The following is a 5,846-nucleotide window of genomic DNA, read 5'->3' on the forward strand; positions in this document are numbered from 1 at the left end:
TATGTCGTACCTTAACCTAACCTATGTCGTACCTTAACCTAACCTATGTCGTACCTTAACCTAACCTATGTCGTACCTTAACCTAACCTATGTCGTACCTTAACCTAACCTATGTCGTACCTTAACCTAACCTATGTCGTACCTTAACCTAACCTATGTCGTACCTTAACCTAACCTATGTCGTACCTTAACCTAACCTATGTCGTACCTTAACCTAACCTATGTCGTACCTTAACCTAACCTATGTCGTACCTTAACCTAACCTATGTCGTACCTTAACCTAACCTATGTCGTACCTTAACCTAACCTATGTCGTACCTTAACCTAACCTATGTCGTACCTTAACCTAACCTATGTCGTACCTTAACCTAACCTATGTCGTACCTTAACCTAACCTATGTCGTACCTTAACCTAACCTATGTCGTACCTTAACCTAACCTGTATTGCGCCTTAACCTAACCTGTATTGCGCCTTAACCTAACCTGTATTGCGCCTTAACGTAACCTGTATTGCGCCTTAACGTAACCTGTATTGCGCCTTAACGTAACCTGTATTGCGCCTTAACGTAACCTGTATTGCGCCTTAACGTAACCTGTATTGCGCCTTAACGTAACCTGTATTGCGCCTTAACGTAACCTGTATTGCGCCTTAACGTAACCTGTATTGCGCCTTAACGTAACCTGTATTGCGCCTTAACGTAACCTGTATTGCGCCTTAACGTAACCTGTATTGCGCCTTAACGTAACCTGTATTGCGCCTTAACGTAACCTGTATTGCGCCTTAACGTAACCTGTATTGCGCCTTAACGTAACCTGTATTGCGCCTTAACGTAACCTGTATTGCGCCTTAACGTAACCTGTATTGCGCCTTAACGTAACCTGTATTGCGCCTTAACGTAACCTGTATTGCGCCTTAACGTAACCTGTATTGCGCCTTAACGTAACCTGTATTGCGCCTTAACGTAACCTGTATTGCGCCTTAACGTAACCTGCATTGCGCCTTAACGTAACCTGTATTGCGCCTTAACGTAACCTGTATTGCGCCTTAACGTAACCTGTATTGCGCCTTAACGTAACCTGTATTGCGCCTTAACGTAACCTGTATTGCGCCTTAACGTAACCTGTATTGCGCCTTAACGTAACCGATATTGCGCCTTAACGTAACCTATATTGCGCCGTAACGTAACCTATATTGCGCCGTAACGTAACCCACATTGCCCCTTAACGTAACCCACATTGCCCCTTAACGTAACCCACATTGCCCCTTAACGTAACCCAACACACGTTGGGCCTTAACCCAACACACGTTGGGCCTTAACCCAACACACGTTGGGCCTTAACCCAACACACGTTGGGCCTTAACCCAACACACGTTGGGCCTTAACCCAACACACGTTGGGCCTTAACCCAACACACGTTGGGCCTTAACCCAACACACGTTGGGCCTTAACCCAACACACGTTGGGCCTTAACCCAACACACGTTGGGCCTTAACCCAACACACGTTGGGCCTTAACCCAACACACGTTGGGCCTTAACCCAACACACGTTGGGCCTTAACCCAACACACGTTGGGCCTTAACCCAACACACGTTGGGCCTTAACCCAACACACGTTGGGCCTTAACCTGCTCTGTAATTGTCATACGACGCGTTAAATTAGTGTAGTGTTGCCTAACTGCAACCCCCGCAATATAGTTTGCTACTCGCACTGCCCGGTCCCCAGTGTATCGCTTCATGTTAAACACCTTGCAGCTATACACTGTAATGTGGATGGCAGCAGGACGTACATGCTCAATGCCCTTTGCAGTTGTTCATTGGCATTTGCAGTTGTTCATTGGCATTCGCATGTGCGAAGCACTTAGCCTACGCTGTGGTACGGCCTGTGTCAACTGTCCGCTGATGTTGTACGTCCAAATCACACACTGTACTGCACATTGGTCCTCATGTACTGAATGATACATCGTGGTACATGTGACCGTACAACGACTGCGCCAACAACGGCGAACCATGCGGTCCAAATGTTGTGCACTCAGCTACGTGTCGTCTCCCTATAAGAGCTGGATTGCAGTGTGGTATGCCCTGGATGGCGATCAGCATGAGCCGTCTGTTGATGTAGTGGCGCGTGTTGTCAGACGTAGTCGTCTCTTCTCACACACCGTGATAGCATGGTGCACTGCGTTCCACATCTGCGACATGCGACAGAGGCCGGTTGACAGTCGTTCGCGCAATGGACATCGCATACGTACGGGGGCCACCTTCCACGTGTTCGCGAAGCGTGCACATGTTGTTGCGTGTATGTGGGCAGACATAGTGTGTCGTGACACCTGACACAGGCATGCAACAATCGTTGAATTTGCAAATGGCGATGGACGCCTACGTTTGCTGGTGACGTTATGCAAATGAACAACTGGTAAACCGTTGTGGTGCGGTTGTTCTCGCTAGAGGTGAATCAGTGATGGCGACGATCGGTTGAGCTACCAACCGGTTGTTCCAGCGATACCCACCATGCCCACGAACGTGAATGGCATCTGGGTGTGAAGCGATACGCGGCGGTGGCTGGGTGGGACCGTCCCCGGCCGGTGAGGGGGGGCCTCCCGGCGTGCTGGCCGCGCGGTGCGTGGGCGCACGCGCTACAGCCGGCTGGTGGGGGCGGCCAGTGGCAGGCGCGCCGGCCGACGGAGGCGGCAGGCGGCGCAGCTGCGCGCCGGCGCACCCTGCACGCGGCGCCGTGCGGCCAAAGTAGGTCCTCGCGGGCCCGGTGCGAAGCGCGGTGGACATCTGCAGTGTGCTGGTCCGATTGAGGACTGTGTGCGCTGAGGATGCGCCGCCGCCCGGCGCTCGGCGCCGCGACGCCGTCTGCTGCTCGGTCGCCTCTGCGGTTCTCGCAGGTGGTTTGTATCGCAGCTGTGCGGACGTGTTGGCGCGTGCGCTGTGCTGGGAGAGTTCGCTTCGGCACCCAAGTGGGGCTTTTGTCCTTCTGTGGCGCTGGCGTTGGAGCTGCCGGTCACCGTAGGTGGCGCGTGTTGTCTCCCGCCGGCAATGCCACGACAGCACGCTCCCGGGCCTCTGTCGGCAGCGGCAAGCTCAGTTGGGAGCACGGGTGGTCGCACCTAAAGCGTCTACTCGCCAAACTCCGGGCGATTGCGCCTCTCTCGAACCCGACCAAGTACTTAGGACGGCGCTGCGCGCCGCCGGGACCTGAGAGGGTTTCGAGGTGTATTGTGCAGGGGAGCTCAGCCTCCTCCTGTTTGCAGAATAATTGAGCGGACGCTTGCGTGTTCGCGCGGGCCCCCGGGACACACTCCCGGGCGGCCGGCTGCTCAGCTCTAGTTGACGCAGCTCCCTGGTTGATCCTGCCAGTAGTCATATGCTTGTCTCAAAGATTAAGCCATGCATGTCTCAGTACAAGCCGCATTAAGGTGAAACCGCGAATGGCTCATTAAATCAGTTATGGTTCCTTAGATCGTACCCACGTTACTTGGATAACTGTGGTAATTCTAGAGGTAATACATGCAAACAGAGTCCCGACCAGAGATGGAAGGGACGCTTTTATTAGATCAAAACCAATCGGTCGGCTCGTCCGGTCCGTTTGCCTTGGTGACTCTGAATAACTTTGGGCTGATCGCACGGTCCTCGTACCGGCGACGCATCTTTCAAATGTCTGCCTTATCAACTGTCGATGGTAGGTTCTGCGCCTACCATGGTTGTAACGGGTAACGGGGAATCAGGGTTCGATTCCGGAGAGGGAGCCTGAGAAACGGCTACCACATCCAAGGAAGGCAGCAGGCGCGCAAATTACCCACTCCCGGCACGGGGAGGTAGTGACGAAAAATAACGATACGGGACTCATCCGAGGCCCCGTAATCGGAATGAGTACACTTTAAATCCTTTAACGAGTATCTATTGGAGGGCAAGTCTGGTGCCAGCAGCCGCGGTAATTCCAGCTCCAATAGCGTATATTAAAGTTGTTGCGGTTAAAAAGCTCGTAGTTGGATTTGTGTCCCACGCTGTTGGTTCACCGCCCGTCGGTGTTTAACTGGCATGTATCGTGGGACGTCCTGCCGGTGGGGCGAGCCGAAGGCGTGCGACGCGCCTCGTGCGTGCTCGTGCGTCCCGAGGCGGACCCCGTTGCAATCCTACCAGGGTGCTCTTGAGTGAGTGTCTCGGTGGGCCGGCACGTTTACTTTGAACAAATTAGAGTGCTTAAAGCAGGCAAGCCCGCCTGAATACTGTGTGCATGGAATAATGGAATAGGACCTCGGTTCTATTTTGTTGGTTTTCGGAACCCGAGGTAATGATTAATAGGGACAGGCGGGGGCATTCGTATTGCGACGTTAGAGGTGAAATTCTTGGATCGTCGCAAGACGAACAGAAGCGAAAGCATTTGCCAAGTATGTTTTCATTAATCAAGAACGAAAGTTAGAGGTTCGAAGGCGATCAGATACCGCCCTAGTTCTAACCATAAACGATGCCAGCCAGCGATCCGCCGCAGTTCCTCCGATGACTCGGCGGGCAGCCTCCGGGAAACCAAAGCTTTTGGGTTCCGGGGGAAGTATGGTTGCAAAGCTGAAACTTAAAGGAATTGACGGAAGGGCACCACCAGGAGTGGAGCCTGCGGCTTAATTTGACTCAACACGGGAAACCTCACCAGGCCCGGACACCGGAAGGATTGACAGATTGATAGCTCTTTCTTGATTCGGTGGGTGGTGGTGCATGGCCGTTCTTAGTTGGTGGAGCGATTTGTCTGGTTAATTCCGATAACGAACGAGACTCTAGCCTGCTAACTAGTCGCGTGACATCCTTCGTGCTGTCAGCGATTACTTTTCTTCTTAGAGGGACAGGCGGCTTCTAGCCGCACGAGATTGAGCAATAACAGGTCTGTGATGCCCTTAGATGTTCTGGGCCGCACGCGCGCTACACTGAAGGAATCAGCGTGTCTTCCTAGGCCGAAAGGTCGGGGTAACCCGCTGAACCTCCTTCGTGCTAGGGATTGGGGCTTGCAATTGTTCCCCATGAACGAGGAATTCCCAGTAAGCGCGAGTCATAAGCTCGCGTTGATTACGTCCCTGCCCTTTGTACACACCGCCCGTCGCTACTACCGATTGAATGATTTAGTGAGGTCTTCGGACTGGTACGCGGCATTGACTCTGTCGTTGCCGATGCTACCGGAAAGATGACCAAACTTGATCATTTAGAGGAAGTAAAAGTCGTAACAAGGTTTCCGTAGGTGAACCTGCGGAAGGATCATTACCGACTAGACTGCATGTCGTTCGATGTGCGTGTCGTGTCGCGCAACACGCTACCTGTACGGCTCGCAGTAGCCGTGCGCCGCGTGCGGAACCACGCGTGCTTCTCAAAACTAACGCCAATGTTGTGTGGTACGAGCGCTGAAGCGCTGGAGCGGCTGGCCTGCGGCACCTGGCGCCTGGCGCCGGTTTTGAATGACTTTCGCCCGACTGCCTGTCCGCTCCGGTGTGGAGCCGTACGACGCCCATCGGCCGTGAGGCCGTTGGACACAGAACGCTTGAACAGGGGCCGCCACACGCCTACGTCCCGCCTATGCAACTGTCTTGAAAGAGACAGTGGAAACTAAGAAAAGATCACCCAGGACGGTGGATCACTCGGCTCGTGGGTCGATGAAGAACGCAGCAAATTGCGCGTCGACATGTGAACTGCAGGACACATGAACATCGACGTTTCGAACGCACATTGCGGTCCATGGATTCCGTTCCCGGGCCACGTCTGGCTGAGGGTCGGCTACGTATACTGAAGCGCGCGGCGTTTGCCCCGCTTCGCAGACCTGGGAGCGTCGCGGCCGCCTGTGGGGCCGGCCGCGCCTCCTGA

At 53.8% G+C, this 5,846-nt stretch overlaps 2 non-coding genes across 2 annotated transcripts; both read left to right on the plus strand.

Annotated features, from left to right (window-relative positions):
* Positions 1-3,342: 3,342 nt before the first annotated feature.
* Positions 3,343-5,252, plus strand: LOC124591239. The gene has a single exon (XR_006977066.1). It is a non-coding gene; the product is annotated as a small subunit ribosomal RNA (ribosomal RNA).
* Positions 5,253-5,603: 351 nt separating this feature from the next.
* LOC124591249 lies at positions 5,604-5,758 on the plus strand. The gene has a single exon (XR_006977074.1). It is a non-coding gene; the product is annotated as a 5.8S ribosomal RNA (ribosomal RNA).
* The last annotated feature ends 88 nt before the right edge of the window (positions 5,759-5,846 follow it).

This window comes from Schistocerca americana, unplaced genomic scaffold (genome assembly GCF_021461395.2).
Source record: "Schistocerca americana isolate TAMUIC-IGC-003095 unplaced genomic scaffold, iqSchAmer2.1 HiC_scaffold_815, whole genome shotgun sequence".
Lineage (NCBI taxonomy): Eukaryota > Metazoa > Arthropoda > Insecta > Orthoptera > Acrididae > Schistocerca > Schistocerca americana.